At 39.6% G+C, this 23,452-nt stretch overlaps 1 pseudogene; it reads left to right on the top strand.

Moving 5' to 3' along the window:
• Positions 1–23,452, top strand: part of LOC132057738 (uncharacterized) — a 66,782-nt pseudogene that overhangs the window by 29,325 nt on the left and 14,005 nt on the right.

Here is a 23,452-nt window from a genome sequence, read left to right as displayed (position 1 = left end):
CAAATGTTCATGCAAGTCATGAGTCATAAACATTTCGGCAGAGTCTCCCCTGTAATATACCAATCCAACCTGTACACAGCAACCCAAAATAATGCCACACAAGGCTACACAAAGTATAACAGTCATGGCCTTACACGACCCAAAATAAAATAGCCATAAGTATATCACATACCTGAAGTCTAAACCTCCTCGGAAGATGAGCATAGATGCGGATACCTGATCTTCATATCATTTTCTGCTTCCCATGTCACTTCTTAACATTATTATTTCTCTAAAGCGCTTTAGCGGAAGCCGCATCCTTAGTCCGCAATCGACGAACTTATCTATCCAATATAGCCACTGGGTTTTCCTCATATGATAACTGTTCAGTCGCCTGGATATCATCTACTGGCACAACTCTTGAAGGATCTCCTATACACTTACGGAGCATGGACACATGAAATACCGGATGCACAGACTCTAAGTCAGAAGGTAGTTCTAATTCATATGCTACTTTACCCACTGTTCGAATGATTCTATATGGCCCAATGTATCGAGGGCTTAACTTACCTTTCTTGCCAAATCTCATCACTCCCTTCATAGGTGAGATCTTCAGAAAGACCCAATCGCCTACCTCAAACTCCAACGTGCGCCGCCGATTATCTGCATAGGATTTCTGTCGACTCTGTGCCGCTAGCAACCTTTCTTGAATCACTTTCACTTTGTCAACCGCTTGCTGTAGTAAGTCTGATTAAGTCTAGGCCTACTAATTGATTCTCTCCAACCTCAAACCATCCTATAGGCGATCTACATCTCTGCCCATATAAAGCCTCGTAAGGAGCCATCTGAATACTAGAATGATAACTATTATTATAGGCAAATTCAATAAGAGGCAAATGATCATTCCAGCTATCTTGAAAATCAATCGCGCACGCTCTCAACGTATCCTCAGGTGTCTGTATAGTACGCTCAGCTTGTCCATTTGTTTGCTGATGGAATGCAGTACTAAGACTCACCAGTCCCCAATCCATTCGAAAAGATCTCCAAAAGTAGTTGTGAACTGCGCCCTGCATCCGAGATAATGGTTTAAGAACACCGGCGAAGTCATACAATCTCTTCTAAGGTAGACCTTCGCATAATCCTCAACCGCATAAGAGTTCGACAGTAAAATAGGCCGACTTTGTAAGTCTATCAACTATGACCCATATTGAATCATACTTCCAGTACGGGGAAAACCTGTAATGAAATCCATATTAATTACCTCCCATTTCCACGTCGGAATCTTCATAGCCTGTAATAAACCTCCGGGCTTCTGGTGCTCTATCTTAACTTGCTGGCAATTCAAACACTGAGCAACAAACTCCGCTATGTCTTTCTTCGTACGATCCCACCAATAAACTTCCTTGAGATCATGGTACATTTTTGTTGTGCCCAGATGAATAGAATAGCGAGAATAATGGGTTTTCACCATAACCTGCCGACGAAGCTCTGCAACATTGGGAACGCATAATCTACCTCGATACCTGAGTACTCCATCCCCCCGTAATCACAAAGGGTGTATTTTCTTTCTGAGGAGCCGTATCTCGGTATTGGGCTAAAGTAGGGTCTTCATACTGACGTTCCTTTATCTCAGCTACCAAAGATGGCATCGCTGTATCCTGAACCGTAACTCCTGTATCACCTGAGTCTATCAATCGAATTTTAAGGCTAGCTAACTGACGAACGTCACGGACTATCTCTCTTTTCTCTGGCTGTACATATGACAGCCTGTCCATGGATTTACGACTAAGAGCATCGGCTACTACATTAGCCTTTCCAGGATGGTACAGAATATCAACGTCATAATCCTTTAACAACTCTAACCATCGCCTCTGACGTAAGTTCAAGTCCCTCTGCTTAAAGATGTACTGGATGCTCTTATGATCAGTAGAAATATCAACATGAACACCAATTAGATAGTGCCTCCACATTTTCAAAGCATGGATCACTATAGCTAACTCAAGATCATGGGTTAGATAATTCTTCTCATGCTTCTTCAACTATTTAGAGGCATAAGCAACAACCTTGCCATATTGCATCAACACACATCCCAACCCAATACCTGAAGCATCACAATATATCATATAGCCATCTGTTCCCTCTGGAAGAGTCAAGACGGGTGCTGAGGTCAACTTTTCCTTCAATATCTGAAAACTCCGGTCACATGCATCTGTACACTGGAACTTAGCTGATTTCTGAGTCAGCTTGGTCAACGGGGCTGAAAGAGAAGAAAATCCTTCTACAAACCTCCTATAATATCCTGCCAGACCCAAGAAACTACGTATCTCTGTTGGTGTCGTGGGCCTTTGCTAATTCCTCACAGCCTCAATCTTTTGAGTATCCACCCTAGTGCCTTCACTTGAAATAATATGGCCAAGAAAAGCCACAGAGTTCATCCAGAACTAACACTTAGAAAACTTCACATATAACTATCTATTTCAAAGAACTCTAAGCACCGCACGTAGATGATCTGCATGCTCAGCTTCTGACGATGAATAAATCAGAATATTATCTATGAACAAAGATCTAGAAAGGGTCTGAATACACGATTCATCAAGTCCATGAATACAGCTGGAGCATTAGTTAGCCCAAATGACATAACACGGAACTCATAATGCCCGTATCTAGTCCTGAATGTCGTTTTCGGAATGTCTTCCTCCTTCACCCTAACCTGATAATACCCTAATCTCAAGTCTATCTTTGAAAAATATTTGGCACCCTGTAGCTGATCAAACAAATCATCAATCCTCGAAAGCGGATACTTATTTTTTACAGTAACTTTATTCAATTGCCTGTAGTCAATACACATTCGCAAATAGCCATCCTTCTTTCTTACAAATAAAATCGGCGCTCCCTACGGCGATGTACTAGCTCTAATAAAGCCCTTTTCTAGTAAATCTCTCAATTGCTCCTTCAATTCTCTCAACTCTGTAGGTGTCATTCTATAAGGAGGAATGGATATTGGCTGAGTATCTGATAATAGATCAATAGTAAAATTAATCTCCCGCACCAGCGGAATGCCTTGAAGCTCATCTGGAAACACCTCTTGAAATTCATTAACCACGGGAACAGACTGAAGGGTCGGTGACTCTGCTTGCGTATTCCGAACCCGAACCAAGTGGTAGATATACCCTTTTCTGATCATCTTACTTATCTTAAGGTAAGAAATAAACCTACCCCTCGGCGAAGCAAAAGATTACCCTTCCACTCTAGAACTGGCTCGTCTGGAAACTGGAACCGAACCACTTTCGTTCTACAATCAACATTAGCATAGAAGAAGCCAACCAATCCATACCTATAATAACATCAAAGTCGATCATGTCTAGATCAATCAAATCTGCTATGGTGCGGCGATTGCAATCTATGACCACACAACCTCGATATACTCGCCTAGCTATAACTGGGTCACTAACTAGCGTAGATACCTCAAAAGGTTTAATGGATTCAGGCTCTATCCCAAACTTGCCAGCACCAAATGGAGTAACATATGATAAGGTAGAACCTGGATCAATCAATGTGTATACATCATAGGAGGAAACTGATAGTATACTTGTAACAACATCAGGAGACAACTCACGATCCTGTCTACCAGCTAATGCATAGAGGCGGTTCTGAGGACCGCTCGAACTAGATGCTCCACTCCTTCCTCTACCACATCCTGCTGGTGTCTGAGAACTTTGCCCTGAAGAGCGTACAAATGAAGAAGAACCAGCTGCGGACCGTGTAGACTGAACAATACATGCGCTACCCCTCGTCGGACACTCCCTCATCTTGTGACCTGGCTGGCCACAAGCATAACAAGCATCTGATCCCAATAGACACTGTCCAGCGTGTAACTTACCGTACTGGGCACACCGTGGCAAAGTTGGTCTCACTTGACCTGACTCCGGTCTGTACTGAGAACCCGAAGCTCTAAAACTCTGACCCACTCCGGAATAAGAAGACCGATCAAAACTCTAGCCTGGAAACCACAGAGGTGCATTCGCGGCTGAATGGGATGGATACCGAGAATACTGTTGTCTCTGTTCCTCTCTGAACTCACCAATAAAATCTAAAGGTTTAGCCCTCTTACCATGACCCCAGTCACGCTCACACTCTGTCTTCCGCTGACGCTTACGATCTTCCAGATTCTGTATGTATGCCTGTATACGGGAAATATCCATACCCGGCTGTAACGCAGCTGTCGTGCACTCATCAATCAAATGTGGCCCTAAAACAGCCATGAAACGATGAACTCGGTCCTCCATCTTTGCCACCATAGCTGGGGCATATTTAGCCAATGAATCAAAGTATACACTGTTCTCCTGAACACTCATACTGCCCTGCTGGATATGCAAAAATCTGTCTGCTCGGGCCCGTCGAACCTCTGGAGGCAAATAATGACGAATAAAGGCATCTGAAAACTCTCGCCAAACGGCTGGAGGGGCATCCTCTCCCCTAGATAGCTCCCATGTCTAATACCACTGTGCGGCAACATCACAGAGTCTATAATAAGCCAACTCCACTGATTCAACCTCATTAGTAGGCATGACCCTCAGAGTCCTTGGCATACTATCAATAAAGTCCTGAGGGTCCATATTCTGCCTCAACACCGAGAATTCTGGGGGATCTACACCAAGAATATTCTTAACCCTCGCACTACTAGCCCCCTGATCAACACCAACTCCCTGACGCTGAGCCTGAGCGGCTACCAACCTAGTCAACAACTGTATAGCATCCCGTATATCCTGGCTCGGTGCATCTGGCTGGGGGACTGGAGGTACTGGGGCAGGTGCTGGAACTGGGGCTGGCTCCCATCTAAGCTCCTTAAGTACGGGTGGGGTATCATTCTGAGACTCACCCCGAGCCTTGGTAGTTCGCTGAATATGGTTAGTAGCCTCACCAGCCACTCTTTTGCCCTTCTGGGCAGCTGTAGCTTTCTTCGGAAGCATCGGGCGAAATCAGAACAAATTATTAGAAAGCGAACTCTCAACGTACGGCTCTATCGCACGATCTAAGAGAGAAAGAATGACAACATCCTAAATGTCCTGCAGCCTCCTGTCTATAAGTGTGGTGCACAACACACCTATAAACAAGACTCTACTAGACACGGTCTGTAGACAACCCTAGGACGGAACTGCTCTGATACCACTTCTATCACGACCCACACCGGTGAGTCATGACGAGTTCCTGACCTCTACTGACCAAACACCCTTACACTTGCTTAGCTATCACAGAAAAACAGGGTGGCCCATATCTGACTCATAACTGAACTATGCTGACTCTGAAAGAACAACATCAAGAACTCCCAACCACCTGTATATATATATGCATATACTGAAATAACAGTGCAAGCCAACTAGGCCGCTACATACGCTGTACACAAAAGAATAGGAGCCGACAAGGTTACATAACATGCCAACTATATATAACTGTCTACAGACCTCTACTGGAATACAAAGCTGTAGAAAGGACAGGACAGGGCCCCGTCATACCCGTATGTACATATCAAAATATCACACCAAAATGAACTACCGCTCCGGAATGAGTGGAGCGCACCGTCTACCGTTGAGTGGAAGTCCTACTAAGCTGGACTCTGTCTGTCTACCTGGACCTGCGGGCATGAATGCAGCCCCCCGAGAAATAGAGGAGTCGGTACGGATAATATACCGAGTATGTAAGGCATAAAAACAACAAGTACATAAGAATCATGAAAGACATCTGAAACATGAAAGCTAATCTCAGTAACTGAATGCATCTGTAACTAAACACCTGGGAGTATTTGCATAATTCTGTATAAATAAAAGTGCCTTTGAGGGCGTATACATATAATATACGCGTATGTAACGCCTTCTGGTCATGGGTCAATATGCATATGTATAATGAATGCAATGCATAAGTACAATGAGTAACTAGAACTCTCGGAATGACATAAGGTCGTACTTGTCACACCCTAATTTCCGATAGGGCGTGATGGGCACCCAACCCTTACTTAGGGCCGAGCGAACCCACTGACTCTGGTTATACTCATAATCATGCTGGGCCCTTAAATCATGACGGAATGCATAAGGAAAGCTTTTCGTAGAACAATATGCTTTTCATCTTTCTCAAATCAAATAAAATCGGTAACATATGGAACTTGTAACACAATGCATAATAATACATCGGCTTACATAGCCGCTTACAAAACTGACATCTTATACACACGACACGTACGCAAAGTCTCTAACATAACTCCGGATACCATAACAAAAGCACTCGACTCGGCGGCACTCCGGGAGGAAATGGAGCTCGCCAATCCGAATTGGAACATCTTCTACTCATCCGTATATACACGCGTGGCATGAAACGCGGCCCCCGAAGGAAGGGGTCGGTACGGAATATGTCGAGCATGTAAAGCATGAAATACGATGTGAACCATACTAAAGTAAGGGGAGTACAGGAAAATTAGTACCGTAACCAAAAAACCATAAAACTTGTCTTTGAAACATAAATCATGCATGTCAATGACATTATGAGACTGAATGACATAAGAAAATAGTCATCATGTACATGTACATATAGCGTGTCCCGGCCCTCTAATGAGGGACTCGGTAAGTAAAATCATGTCATCATATATATATATACATAGCGTGTCCCGGCCCTCTAGTGAGGGACTCGGTGAATAGAATCATCATATGCCATCCTGGTCGCCATCCCCATATCATCACATCATCATATACATATATATAGCGTGTCCCGGCCCTCGTGAGAGACTCGGTGAATAATGCGGTGGAATGTGCACGAATGCGTGTCCTGGCCGGGACTCGGTGAAAGACATATTGAGCTTTGCACGAGCGAGTAGTGAGAAACCATATGTACATAAATCATCTTTAAGACTCGATAGATAAGTAAATAGTCGACGCTCGAGAGTTAAAACGGAAGTCATGTTAAGTTCTTTCAAAAACAAGTCGTTAGGACTATACAAAGGAAAATCTCGGGGACCACGGATATGCATCAAACCAATCCGGGCCCGCCCATGAAAGTTAACGTCATTATACGTTATAGAATCATTTGCGAGCATATCAAAGCAATCCGGTTCCGTCTATGAAAGTTACGGACATTTTCAACATGAAAATCCTTTTTGGAGCAAAACTCTTTATACCACATTTGAATTCAATCATACAAAGACATAAAGACCATAGTTCTACCACATTAAGAATGCTAACACTAAGAGGTGGATAAGAATCGTAAACATGCTCGGATCATAAGAGTAGAGTTACCACGAGGATCGTATCATAGCTTACTTAAACTAAGACATGCCAAAAGAAAGAAAGGGTAAGCTTCACATACCTCGTCCGCTTCTAAGCTAATCCAAACTCAAGTCTCGGGCTCCCAAGATCTACAATACGTCAATAACTACCAAACATTAGCTATAGGCACTTAGGAATTCAATCCTAAGTTAGCATTTGTCTACTAAAATTTGGGCGGATTTTCCCTTGTTTATATGCCTAGCCCGAATTCTCAATTCGGTAACCAACAACACCAACAACAATACTAATAGTATTAACATCATTTCCAATACCGACGTATGCCATAAAACAGCATTAATCGTTTTCTAAATTTCTCAACCAATCAAATTTGCGATATAACTATTTAATAATTTTATTTCCGTAAAAGGAGTCGAAATTCATATGAACAACATCAATAACAACAGCCTTCACATTTTACAAGGTAAATACATTTATTTTCATCCAAAATTCTCTTCAAATCTCCTTCCATAATTCACAACAAACAAACGAATTTATCAGACTATTCCCTCCGTGCTAATCCGTTAAAATTCTAAATAAACTCGTTAACAATGAAAAGGAACCGTATTCATACCTTAAGCATGAAGCCCCCACGTTATCACTCTTCTCCTTGGTTGATTTTTAGCTCAAATTGAAGACAACGCGCGTACAACACTTTTCTCTTCATGGGCTTCGGAATTCGGGGCTCAGATTTTGGTCAAAATTGGTTTTTCTTCTCTCCAAGGCTCTTCTCTCTCTCTTTCCAGAATTTTCTGGTGTTCTTGGTCTGAAAAATGAGAGAAAAGGGCTGAAATTTCACTTAAATAGGCATGGGTCATGGGCCTAACCCGATTGGGCCCGGTTTGGGCCTAGCCCACTGACTTTTCCGCCTTAAAACATCCATATCTCCTAATCCCGACATTACCTGTGGTCCCACGACATATGGTTGGAAAGATAATTCAATTATCTACAACTTCTATCTTTGGTATTTTTCAAATTCCAAACTTATAATACCGTTTACGCCCTCGAAGTCGATCACCCGAGAACGTTACTTAAAAATATTTGCTTGGAGGACTTCTACTTTGATTTGTCTCAAGGGTCCTTCTTGAGTTATGTTTAACTTCACATATGTGATTCATATAAATTGTCGCATGTCCCAAAAAAAATCTCAATGTGTGGGCCCCACCTCAGCTTGCGAATAATCCGACGTACAAAATATGAAATATAATACTGTCAACGAGAGTTCAAATTATGAAGCAACAACATGATTGTCAATTTTTAAGCACGTTAATAAGGACCTTCCAATTGGTTGGAACTGCTAGAAGAAAATATTTTTTTTGAATCAAGATTTGAGGGCTCAAATTCTCGGTTCCATGGCCGAATGGCCTCTCTTTATTTTTCTCCAAGTTTCTTGAATTTTCTAAGGTTTGAAAGTATGAAGAATGTGATTAATAAGTCATCCAATATACTCATATATAAGTCATCCATGTGTCCCATGGCCCACACATGGCTTGGATGAATTAAAATTAGCCAAGCCATGGGTGGTGCCCCACTCACACCACACGGCCAACTTGGCCATTATTTCATGAAATTCCAACTTTCCTAAATTAACTTTTAACCCCAAATTTTCCTTAATATTCCATGCCAATAAATTCGTAAGCAACTTATGCCTTAACACAAAATCGAAGGTCAAAAGTCACTACCTCATATCCCGGAATAGTCCTGTCCTAAACTTATCATGGTTAGCTCGGATTGTCTCAAGGTACAAAATACGAGATATAACAGTACTACCTCCGATAGACACCTTTTAAGCTAACATCATCAATATAAAAGACCTCAAGACCCAAGAACAGAAGGAACAATAATAAGAGAGGTATAGGAATATCAAAGACTACGGTACTCCTAATGCTTCTAAGAGTAGAGTAATATGAAAGTTTATTCATTCGTTTGTTCGCCCATATCATAAGGATCATGCCAAACTGAAAGAAAGGACAGCCTTAACATATCTTGAAGCATATCTAATCGTCCAACGTCTACTTCTCGAACTCACAAGTCTACAATCAAGACAACATATGCCACAATTAGACCATTTACGTCACTTACTATCCAATTCAAGTACGAAAGGAACTTAACGAATTTCGGACAACATCTCCTTTGTAAACTTAACATTCCCTCAATTTCCAATTCAACCCAAACACCAAGAACAACTTCAACGACATCAATAACATTACATGACAACATAAACAAGCAAGAATCTCTCCAAAAATCTAATCAAAATCAGCCCACAAGGCAACCACATCAACAAACTAGTTTATGCCTTCACAACCTCTTCTCCTTCACCTTAAATCACTAAAACTCTTGATAATTAACTCAAAAACAAAATAAGAATCATATGCATACCTTGAAGGAACTATAATTCCAAGAATCCAACTTCAACTCCAACTCCTAAGCTCAACAACTCCAATGGAACCCTAGAAACAACTTTCCCTTCACTAGCTCGGGTTTACGGGGCTCGGATCTTGCTAAAACTTCCTTTAATATGATGGGAAATGTTGAGAGGAAAATATCTTAGGGTTTTCTCTGATTTTGGGATGAAAATAATGAATTAAAATGTGAGTTTGCATATATATATATATATATAGGTGGAACTAGAAAGTTCCAGCGAGGCGGGTTGACGGATGGGTCGACGGCTTGTTGACGTGTCGACGGCTCGTCGATGTACTCCGTCAACCTGCCACCTGAAAGTTCAGAGACGGCGGCTCAGAGACGGCGTACAACGACGACTCGTCGATGTGTCGACGGCACGTCAAGGCGGATTGGTTTCTGCAGGTTTTCCTGAGTCGTTCCAACTCGCGTCTATTCGATTTGTTTAACTTCTAATCCTATCGTATTGCAAAGAACATATACTTGTACTTCGGTATACGCAAGCTAAGGTACTTAATATCTCAAAAACTCGGGTGCGAATCTCCGTACTAAGGGTATAAACCACCAATAAGCCAAGGACTTTCTTGCGACGAAAGCGAGAGGTGTAACACTATACTTCTCCACCAGTGTCCTTACAAGATAAATGACTTATGTCGTCGATCGCCCTGACATGAATCCAACCTAATTCATTTGAAATTATTACATTATTCATTTTAATATAGACACATTCTTTTGTAATATTATTCTATAATATCTTTATAAGTTCAACTAATCATTCAAGATTTTAAAATTTTGATATTTACTCTAATATTTATTTACTATCATGATGTATTTCTATATTAAAGTAGGGATTAATTATACTAAACACCCCTACATTATGACTCAATTTCAAATTACCCCCTGTATTTTAAACCATATACTGACACAATTCATAAACTTACACTCTCATGAGGTGCATATGTAATTAATTATATTAAAATATAATTATTAAAGCCAAAATAAATTATTATGCATTTATTTTTATGAAATGTAAAAAGAGAACAAATACTTTTATTGAAAATCTTTATTTACGCCTTTGATTAAAAAAGAGAATAGATATTTTTGAAATATGTATTTGTTGAAATTCTTAAATAGGCAGTATACACAGATTAATAACTAGAATCTTTAGGTATTTAGCAAAAAAAAAAAAAAAAAAAAAATGTTTGAACCTCTTAAATATAATTACATTAGTCCTATTTTAAACTTCTTATACAATGGAAAATACACACAATTGAAACTTCACCTAACTAAGTAAATATAAGATAATTTAGAAGCGGCAGTAAAAATAAAGAAACTGAAACAAAAACGATAGGGGTGTATGATATTTTTTTTAAACATATACATGGTATATTTAAAATTGAGGGTGTTCTTGTAATTAATTTATTATTTTAATTTGCGGTTATAAGAGTTAAATTTTCTAATTTGATAGTTAGTATAGTATAAACATTACGTACACGGTATTAACTGGGATATCCCAGCACTAACTGTGAGATTAATTTTGTACCTTATTTGGTAGAAGGTATAAATTTATCCTGCTTGTACCAAACAAAGTATAAAGTGCATCCTAAACTTAAAGATGGGATATCCCATCTTATCCCATTAATCCTGGAATTATTTTATCCCATCTCCTAGATGCGATAAATTAGTCTCAAAAAATGGGATAAATTAAATCCTGGGATAACTTTGTCTACGTACCAAACGACCACTAGGTACTTTCCAAATAAGTATTATTGTTATAAAATAATAAAGTAAGCAAGAACAATATTGTAGACAAAGAGAGAAGAGAGGGATTCTTTTATTTCTCTTGTTCGGGATTCTATACAATGAAGAGAACATCTATTTATAGGAGAAACTTAACTTGGTGCCAAAGTCACAAACCCTAAAGTTTCTCCTAAAGATAGACATCCATATTTAAATAATATTTATAACACTCCCCCTTGGATGTCTATTTGGTAGATAATGTGCTTCGTTAAAACCTTACTAGAAAAAACCTAGTGAAAAAAAATCTAGTGAAGGAAAAAGAGTACACATTTTTAATAATACGCTATTTGGTTTCCTCATTAAAAACCTTACAAGGAAAAACCCAATGGGACAAAAACCTTGAAAGGAAAAAAAAGTACAACGCGTATTAACTCCCCCTTATGAGAACTTCAATCCAAAAACTTGAATCTTCACATTTCAATCTTGAGCACCATCTTCTCAAAAGTTTCAGTTGGTAGAGACTTGATGAATAAATCAGTCATATTCTCGCTCGAGCAAATCTCTTGCACGTTGATATCACCATTCTTCTGGAGCTCGTGTGTGAGGAACAACTTTGGTGAAACTCGCCTTGTGCTTTTATGAATCCTCTCTTTAGTTGGGCTATGTATGTTGCTGCATCTTCAGTCTTTGGATAGAGTTGCATTGGTTTATAATATTATTGAAATCACTCCAAGTGCATTTCTGACTTGCTTTATAAACAGATGTTACCTTTATATGACTTGACTATCATGTAGAACAACATCGTATGACTATAATCCCTCATAGTCATAGCAAAATATATAAATGCATTAATTGTATAAAGATATGGCACTTCAGGACCAAAAATTCTGCAAGTTTCTCATTTCAACTTCTTTCAACAGATAATAAATTGCTTTTGAAAACTCTTCAAGAGTTTCAATAATATTCAAGTAATCAACTTGCACCAATAATATGACAGATTTTGATTTTCACAAAGTCATAAGGAAAAATAGAGTCATTTGTGCCCTTAGTTAGTAAATATTCATTAAGGTGATAAAATCACGTTCACCTTGCTTCACTTAATTCATATGAGAATTATGAACAAATTTCTACAACTTGTATATGCTTCAGGCATTTAAAATTCTTCAGGAATTTTCATATAATTTTGTCAAGTAATTCACATAGGTTGTGACAACATCTATTTCTATTTAAATATGTGACATCTTCTGGTGTCTGAACAACATGTCCAATAAGCTTTACACTTACCAAGATGCGTCATTTCACTTGATAATAATTTCTACGTTAGCATGCTTTAATAGACGTAGAATTTAGATCCTCACAATCTTTTACAATATTGCGCTATATTGTACCAAAGATATCATCGACTCTATCTATTATTTGTATCGGTTCGCAATGTGACATAACTTATTGAGATCTCATCACTTCCATTATTTTTATAGGTACCTAAACCTCTCATGAGATTTCATGAAGTGTTATGTCGTAGGCTCTTTAAGAGTACATTGCCTCCTTATAATGATCATTGATCATTTGCTCCTCTTTCTTTTCAATGGTTATTGCGTTTGGAACCGATTAGTCTACCACACTTCATGCATGTTGTAGACTTTGTCCTTCAGGGACATGAATTTAATAGGAGCATTTTGCAGCTAAAATTAGAAATTAATTTTGGGTCAGCAAATCCTTCTAGCATTTGAGTTGAATTATCTTTTGAATGAGGATCATACTAATGATAATTCATAACATATTCATTAGCTGCTTATTCTCTCCCCTTATGTTAGAAAAACTAACATATATCCCATCTTCTTTGGGGGAATCCATCTTTGTGCATCATGGTAGATTAATTAATCGTATACCACACATAAAAACTGTTAGATGGAAATATCTAGTTCCTAACCCTAAACCAATTGTGAGGGTGGAATTTATCATAATTTATTGGTCTGAAGCATACAAGTGATGTTGTATACAATATATAATATCTCAGACCTGCACATGAAGCTTTGTTCTCATAAGCAATGGTTTAGCTATTTATCGGAGGCATTCAACGCCAAACCAGTTTGGTATAAACTAGCATTAACAAGATGAATTATCTTGATTACATAATCCGAAAATTGTGCTCTCAACTCAATTATTTTGAGCAAGTAACTTTTCATATGTCAAACTGCGAGTTGACAATAAACGCACATGTGACCGTCTTATCGATGCATCTATTTAAGACATCACATAACAAGTGAACGGGCCCATATTCACCTTTTATATTTTTCCAGAATTTAGGGAATTCAATCCCAACATTAGCCAGTATAATCAACTTATCATGAGAACAAGCAACAAAAATAATTCCTTAAAGAATCTTTTAGTTCTTCAATATATGTCAAATACTCAATTTGCACATCATATTTGAATCGGGATAGCCAAACTGCTCATGCCGACTAATAAAATTATTTATAATAGTAAACTTCAAGTTTACCATGTCATGTGCTATTTGTTTTAGTAAACTTCTGGTTTACTATGACATGAATTATTTTTGTACCAATAAACTTCAGGTTTATTGTGGCATGCAATTCATTATGCTTATATTTGTAGTACAAATCGGGTAACCTTTCATATTCATATTTCTTTTCCACTATGATATTTTGAAGATATTTAGTCCTCCAATCATTTAAATCTTCAATATGATAGTCATTTACTTTAGTAAACTTCGGGTTTACTAGAACTTGTGTTTCGATCATCACACCTTCAAATACTACAATCTAGAATGAATGACATAATAGTATATAAGCACTTTAGGAGCCTTTAATTTATTCTCCATAATCACATATTGTTCAGACACTACTGGTGTCATGATACTTGTAGACAAATGATTAGGCTCTTCTGGACCCTGATCATTAATTTTGTACTACCAAATATTGCTTAGATACTGCTGGTATCATAAAAGAGTTTTAGTTAGACATTGCTGGTGTCATGAAATAAACAGTAATTAAATGGACATCTAAAGACAATACAATTTATAAATGATTAAACATTAAGTTCTAAACTTCGATTTCAAACATCTCCTTCGGGAGATTTGCTATTAACGTCTAAATATTTTGTATCTTAGCGGTGACCACAGAAATATTACATCCTTGATCAAGAAAAATACATGAATTTGTTATTTCCTTCAGGGAAATCAATAACAACTAATCATGCTATCAATGTGGTTATAATAGAAAATATTCTATAAAATCTTTTTCGTGTGCCTTGGAATGATATATAATAAAAGTATCCAAGATAATTTGACGTACGACAGGTACATGCAGCAATGACCTTCATACCACAAAATAACATCTATATCTTTTGCTATTTTATCTCTTCAGGAGGTATGTTGTGGTATTTCTTCATTCACTTCGGGGAATGAAACTTGACTCATTTAGATGAACTTTTTCCATAATTTTCAATAGCTCATTATTTCTCTCAACCACAAGAAAATACCGCTCAATATATTTCTCAAGCCTTTTTCAGCTTGTCAAAAGTCATACCAAATACTTCTAGATTTATTACTTTAGGTATCCACAAAAACCTATTAGAAAGTATACATTCAATTTAATACGCTCAAGCATATTTTGATTGACAGAAAAAAAAAATGTCTCGCATTAACTAGGCATGACTTTTGCTCATTTTACGCAATCGGATAATTCGAGACAATCGCGGGAAGACGACAAGCAAGGCCACATTTTATTTTGTTTGGCATATGAGTTGTTTATGAAAATGTAGAAGTGAAATTTATGAGGAAGGCCAAGGGCATAACGGGAAACTTGCAATATGACTCGTGGAAAAATGGAGAAAGACGAAGGGCAAATTTGGAAGTTGGAAAAATGTTTCATAAGTTACAAGAAGTTGCCAAGAATATAAAGTGGGCTTGAACCATTTTTGGGCAAAAATTTAAAAGGCCCAACCGGCCATGGACTAGCCCAAGCCCATATGGGACTTAATTCTTCCTACATAAAAGATGACTAAGTCATCAAAAATTCACAAATTCTCTAGAGAATTCAAGAAAAGAAGAACAAGAAAAAAAGGAGCCAATTCACTAGGCCATTCGGCCAAGAAAAATTTCCAAGGAAAAGTTGACAAAAATTTCTTCAAAAATTACTTTCCTACTAATTGAAGGGTCCTAAACAAAGTAGAGTGGTTGTTGAAGCAAGAAGAACACATGTTCATGCAAGTTTAAGTTTCTAGTAAGGTGAAGAATTGAAGGGGAGGTAAGAATCCATTTCCTTTTTATGTTATGATGGTTGGTTTGTGTTGTAGTAGGAAGAAACGAGTAGAAACTATGGAAATATGAAGGCTTGCAAAGTGAGTGTGCATATGTATGTGTAGCCGTGTGTGTATATTAATGTATAAGTGTGATACGTTGACTTTTTATGTTGAATTCTAGTTGTGGACATGGTGTAATTCATATTGGAAAATAAGAGTTGAATGAATTTAATGGAACTTGGAAAGGGTAGGTGTTGACCGTACATGTATGTGTGTGTATGTAAGAATCAATTTATTTTATGTGTTATAGGTGATTATGCATGTTGTAGTATGTAAAGGTTGATGAAACTTATGGAAATGTGAAAATAATATGTTGTGGCCGTGGGCAATTGTTGAATTGTGAAAGAAAATGAGTTGATGTTACTTAGTATATTGGCATGGTGTTGTCGGAAAATATATTATAAGGTTGTTATTGTGTTCATTGAAGTTGGAAGGCTTTGAAGAAAGCGGTAAATTGAGATTATGCGTCTTGAATAAAGTATGAGAACCGCTAATGGAGTTGTCGAATTATGTTAATAGTTTGGCCGGGTTTGAATTCCCGGATTGTGATTGATGAGAATTTGGCTATGTCGAATGTTGGGGATGGTATATTTACGGAGGAAATGCTGCCGAAATTTCGGTAGCCAAGTGTTTCCTTAAGATTCTAACTCTAAGAATACTAATAAGAGTTTTGGTAAACATGACCAAATTGCAGATTTTGACGAGATTGCAACGCGAATTTGAAGTAGCAAAAGGAGTGAAAAGAGGTATGTAAGGCTTTACCTTCCTTTCTTGGCATGTCCTAGACGTAGTAGAGTTGGCCACGGGCCTCGGGGGCCCTTCCTTTCCTCGAAAACCAAGATTGAAATTGGCTACTATTCATTCAATGAAATTGAAGTAGAAATTGCGCAAGTTGTTGGAAAAACTTCCTAAACATCTAGAACTCGTACAAATAGGACCCGATTACTCTAAGATCCTCATAAGTGACGTTATAAATGGTAATATGCGTTAACTTGATACGCCGCCTCAATTGGCCCGAGGTGGGCCCCTTTGTTCCCGGATTTTCTTCAATGTTCTATGTGACGTATAGCGAAGTAGAATTTAAAAGAAACTTTTGGGTTATTATTCTAACTACGAGATAATAGTTGTTTTGACTAGTTCGTCGACTTCAAGACTTATTTTCTTTTCTAAAAGTTTAAAAACGTTTTTCTAAAATATTTATTCTTTTCTAAATCAAAGTTTTACAATTTTTTGAAAATCCTTATAATTGAAATAACGACTATGATTCTACGATAAAAATGATAACACTAAAGATGAGGGAACGTCTATGACATCACATGACATGACAAGATACGGCGTGATATGATATATGTATAAGTATGTAGAATAGGTACATGTAAATAGGATAAGTAAATGTATACACGACATGTATATGTGTACAAGCTATGTGTGTGAACCTGGGTTGGGGGAAGGGACACATGGGGGAATGGGAAGGGAAATATGTTTCACGCCACCGATCACTGGTTTATCATCCGGACGCGGGTGCCGGACGCGGGATTTATGGGTGAGCCGGTGTATATCGGCGCTATGTGGGTGAGCCGACATTATTCGGCGCTATGATATGACTGCCATGTCATGACCAGACATGCTATGATAAGATACGCTACGTAAGCAATACTATGACATGATATGCTATGATACGCCACGACAGACATGATATGACAAGCTATGCTATGCTATGATTCGCTATGATATACTATGCTATGGTAAGACATGCTATGATACGCTATGTTATGACATGACACGCGATGACGCGCTATGACATGCTATACTATGATACGAGGTATTATGTTATAATATACTATAGCCTAACACACTATGATACGATATACTATGACGCGGTATACTATGACAAGACAGGGTATAAGTTCTATCTTCTCCATACTTTATGACTCCATGACATTGTTAATTTTTCATCATGTTATTGCTAGTGTTATCTTCCATGCCTTACATACTCGGTACACTATTTGTACTGACGTCCCTTCTTGTGGACGCTGCGTTTCATGCCGCGCAGGTCAGCAGACAGGTGGACTTGATCCTTAGGAGCTATACCAGCGGTATTCTACAGCGCTCCAGTTGTTCCGAGCCTCACTCCCTTGGTACTATTTTGTGTATATGTATTCTCGGGCACTACAGTATTCGGCCCTGTCTATGTATATATGTACTATGTCTAGAGGCTCGTAGACAGTCGTGTACAGTAAATGTTTGTATTTTGGGGTTGTTCGTGTCGCTGTATAATGTGATGGAAAAGTTTACTATTTTATGTCTATGACGCCGTCATTAATGTTAATGTTAACAAGAATAAAAAAAAAAGAAAAAAAAAAAAAAGAGCACAGCTTCTAAGGCCCGCTTGTAACCAGAATATGATACGAGTCTAGGGAGTGCTCGGTACATGTATCGAGTACTCGTCACGGCCCCTAGACGGGTCGTGACAGAAGTGGTATCAGAGCAGTTCGGTCCTAGGGGTTTGTCTACGAGCCGTGTCTAGTAGAGTCTTGTTTATGGTGTGTTGCGCGCCACATCAATAAACAGGAGGCTACAGGGCATTTAGGAAACATGACCTTCTTTGTATTCTAAGATCGTGCGATAGAGCTATGCTACCAGGTTTCCATATTCTTTTCTTAATCTTATGTTATGGTTTCAGTGATGCCGCCGAAGAGAAAAGCTACAGCAGCCCAGAAGGGCAAGGCGGTGGCCGAGAAAAGAGTTGAACGGGAGCTGGAAGAAGGGGAATCTCATAATGAAGCTCCCCCTGCCCCAGCGGGCGGGGAAAGAGTTCCGCCCGGCCCGGCCCCCCGCACCTCCAGTTCCACCGCCAGCAGCTCCGGGCCAGCAGATGGCAGAGGCCATCCAGTTATTGACCCAGTTAGTTGCCGCACAGGCTCAGCGGCAGGATACGGACCCCGGAGACAGGGCAGTAAGTGCCAGGGCCCGTGACTTTATTACTCTAAAACCACCAGAGTTTTATGGGTCAAAACCAGAGGAAGACCCGCAGGATTTCATAGACCAGATGCTGAGGACTCTGAGAATCATGCATGCTTCGGATACGGAGTCCGTAGAGTTGGCTTCATACAGGCTGCGGGATGTGGCAGTCCTGTGGTATGACAGTTGGAGAGCCTCGAGGGGAGCAAATGCCCCTCCCCCGGTTTGGCAGGAGTTTACTGAGGCATTTCTACGACATTTCCTGCCGCCGGAAGTTCGACGAGCACGAGCCGATATGTTCTTAAATCTCGCAAGGGAATATGAGCGTCGGGGAATACGGCCCTCCGCTTTAACTCGGCGGCCGAGTGTACGCCACGGCCATGATCGGCGATATGGGGGATCATGTACATCGATTTGTGAGTGGGTTGGGGCCGCACATAATTAAGGAGTGTCGACGATGCTTCACTCCCGGACGGGATGACCATTGCCGTATCCGGGCTCATGCCCAAAACCGGAAGAACAACACCGCCCCGCGGAGAAGAGCGTTATCCGGATAGGGGCTCCCGAAAAGAGAGCGGGTTTTCTCGGACCGAAAGCGAGTACGAGAGGGGACAGGCACAAGAGCAATTCAGGTATTCAGACCAACCGGCAGCCAGTGCACCTCCTCGATTTGCGGATAGGGGACCAGATCAGGGTACTAGAGCTTCGGGGTCCCAGTATAGAGCTGAATCCAGCCGGATGGTGCCACCTCCGCCACGGTGTACCCGGTGTGGCAGGCCACACTCGGGACAGTGTTACAGGGATACAGGTGCGTGCTATGCTTGCGGACGGACTGACCATTTTATGCGAGATTGTCCGCTGAGGAATGAGAGAAGCGGAGCGCAACCCGCCGGGTCAGCAGTGAGTTCGTCACCATCCGTGCGCCCTCCAGGACAGGCCTCCCGAGTGCTCCGGCGGCCGTGGCCGAGGCAGAGGAGGGACACCCAGTTCAGCCGGCCCTCCACACCGCCTATATGCACTGACAGGGCGACAGGACCCTGAGCCTTCCGCAGACGCGGCCACAGGTACTTTTTTCAGCACCTTCTATGATATGCGTGTCAGTTTATTTAGATTCTATCTTATCCTACGCCGCCGTTGGATTGCTGAACATATTAAAAATTCGGAAATTAGGACGAAAAGTAACCATAGACTCGCTCCATATTATATGAGATGAGTGGTACAAAGAAGTGGAGGCGAAAATACTAACGCTAAGACGCTGAAATGTATTAAAGTTTCAAGGTTAAGCGTGCTCAGGTGGGGGTAATTTCATGATGGGTGACCCCCTGGGAAATATGCTGGAAATTTCATAAATGTGGGAACAAGAAACGAATGTAAAATTTGATGGCCTAGTGTAAATTACAGTGTGTGGAATGGTTAGAAACCTTATAAAAGTCATGTCGGCGGAGACGGGCTAAACTAGCAGAAGGGAAAGGCATGTTGGGCCAAAAACGGATATGTTGAACGCTATGTGGGATATCTACGAAAGAGACCTCCCGAAGCATTATAATGCATTATGAGGTCAACATTCGAGGACGAATGTTCTAAAGGGGGAGGATGTTATATCCCGCATTTTACTGCAATCGGATAATTCGAGACAATCGCGGGAAGACGACAAGCAAGGCCACATTTTATTTTGTTTGGCATATGAGTTGTTTATGAAAATGTAGAAGTGAAATTTATGAGGAAGGCCAAGGGCATAACGGGAAACTTGCAATATGACTCGTGGAAAAATGGAGAAAGACGAAGGGCAAATTTGGAAGTTGGAAAAATGTTTCATAAGTTACAAGAAGTTGCCAAGAATATAAAGTGGGCTTGAACCATTTTTGGGCAAAAATTTAAAAGGCCCAACCGGCCATGGACTAGCCCAAGCCCATATGGGACTTAATTCTTCCTACATAAAAGATGACTAAGTCATCAAAAATTCACAAATTCTCTAGAGAATTCAAGAAAAGAAGAACAAGAAAAAAAGGAGCCAATTCACTAGGCCATTCGGCCAAGAAAAATTTCCAAGGAAAAGTTGACAAAAATTTCTTCAAAAATTACTTTCCTACTAATTGAAGGGTCCTAAACAAAGTAGAGTGGTTGTTGAAGCAAGAAGAACACATGTTCATGCAAGTTTAAGTTTCTAGTAAGGTGAAGAATTGAAGGGGAGGTAAGAATCCATTTCCTTTTTATGTTATGATGGTTGGTTTGTGTTGTAGTAGGAAGAAACGAGTAGAAACTATGGAAATATGAAGGCTTGCAAAGTGAGTGTGCATATGTATGTGTAGCCGTGTGTGTATATTAATGTATAAGTGTGATACGTTGACTTTTTATGTTGAATTCTAGTTGTGGACATGGTGTAATTCATATTGGAAAATAAGAGTTGAATGAATTTAATGGAACTTGGAAAGGGTAGGTGTTGACCGTACATGTATGTGTGTGTATGTAAGAATCAATTTATTTTATGTGTTATAGGTGATTATGCATGTTGTAGTATGTAAAGGTTGATGAAACTTATGGAAATGTGAAAATAATATGTTGTGGCCGTGGGCAATTGTTGAATTGTGAAAGAAAATGAGTTGATGTTACTTAGTATATTGGCATGGTGTTGTCGGAAAATATATTATAAGGTTGTTATTGTGTTCATTGAAGTTGGAAGGCTTTGAAGAAAGCGGTAAATTGAGATTATGCGTCTTGAATAAAGTATGAGAACCGCTAATGGAGTTGTCGAATTATGTTAATAGTTTGGCCGGGTTTGAATTCCCGGATTGTGATTGATGAGAATTTGGCTATGTCGAATGTTGGGGATGGTATATTTACAGAGGAATGCTGCCGAAATTTCGGTAGCCAAGTGTTTCCTTAAGATTCTAACTCTAAGAATACTAATAAGAGTTTTGGTAAACATGACCAAATTGCAGATTTTGACGAGATTGCAACGCGAATTTGAAGTAGCAAAAGGAGTGAAAAGAGGTATGTAAGGCTTTACCTTCCTTTCTTGGCATGTCCTAGACGTAGTAGAGTTGGCCACGGGCCTCGGGGCCCTTCCTTTCCTCGAAAACCAAGATTGAAATTGGCTACTATTCATTCAATGAAATTGAAGTAGAAATTGCGCAAGTTGTTGGAAAAACTTCCTAAACATCTAGAACTCGTACAAATAGGACCCGATTACTCTAAGATCCTCATAAGTGACGTTATAAATGGTAATATGCGTTAACTTGATACGCCGCCTCAATTGGCCCGAGGTGGGCCCCTTTGTTCCCGGATTTTCTTCAATGTTCTATGTGACGTATAGCGAAGTAGAATTTAAAAGAAACTTTTGGGTTATTATTCTAACTACGAGATAATAGTTGTTTTGACTAGTTCGTCGACTTCAAGACTTATTTTCTTTTCTAAAAGTTTAAAAACGTTTTTCTAAAATATTTATTCTTTTCTAAATCAAAGTTTTACAATTTTTTGAAAATCCTTATAATTGAAATAACGACTATGATTCTACGATAAAAATGATAACACTAAAGATGAGGGAACGTCTATGACATCACATGACATGACAAGATACGGCGTGATATGATATATGTATAAGTATGTAGAATAGGTACATGTAAATAGGATAAGTAAATGTATACACGACATGTATATGTGTACAAGCTATGTGTGTGAACCTGGGTTGGGGGGAAGGGACACATGGGGGAATGGGAAGGGAAATATGTTTCACTGCCACCTGATCAGCTGGTTTATCATCCCGGACGCGGGGTGCCCGGACGCGGGATTTATGGGTGAGCCGGTGTATATCGGCGCTATGTGGGTGAGCCGACATTATTCGGCGCTATGATATGACCTGCCATGTCATGACCAGACATGCTATGATAAGATACGCTACTGTAAGCAATACTATGACATGATATGCTATGATCTGCCACGACAGGACATGATATGACAAGCTATGCTATGCTATGATTCGCTATGATATACTATGCTATGGTAAGACATGCTATGATACGCTATGTTATGACATGACACGCGATGACGCGCTATGACATGCTATACTATGATATGAGGTATTATGTTATAATATACTATAGCCTAACACACTATGATACGATATACTATGACGCGGTATACTATGACAAGACAGGATAAGATGTACCACGATATGATACGAGATGATAATACATGACAGGGTATAAGTTCTATCTTCTCCATACTTTATGACTCCATGACATTGTTAATTTTTCATCATGTTATTGCTAGTGTTATCTTCCATGCCTTACATACTCGGTACACTATTTGTACTGACGTCCCTTCTTGTGGACGCTGCGTTTCATGCCGCGCAGGTCAGCAGACAGGTGGACTTGATCCTTAGGAGCTATACCGGTATTCTACAGACGCTCCGCTTGTTCCGGAGCCTCACTCCCTTGGTACTACTTTGTGTATATGTATTCTCGGGCACTACAGTATTCGGCCCTGTCTATGTATATATGTACTATGTCTAGAGGCTCGTAGACAGTTGTGTACAGTAAATGTTTGTATTTTGGGGTTGTTCGTGTCGCTGTATAATGTGATGGAAAAGTTTACTATTTTATGTCTATGACGCCGTCATTAATGTTAATGTTAACAAGAATAAAAAAAAAAAAAAAAAAAAAAAAAGAGCACAGCTTCTAAGGCCCGCTTGTAACCAGAATATGATACGAGTCTAGGGAGTGCTCGGTACATGTATCGAG

The sequence above is a fragment of the Lycium ferocissimum genome, chromosome 5 (assembly GCF_029784015.1).
Source record: "Lycium ferocissimum isolate CSIRO_LF1 chromosome 5, AGI_CSIRO_Lferr_CH_V1, whole genome shotgun sequence".
NCBI lineage: Eukaryota > Viridiplantae > Streptophyta > Magnoliopsida > Solanales > Solanaceae > Lycium > Lycium ferocissimum.
This window is presented reverse-complemented; position numbering and strand designations above follow the sequence as displayed.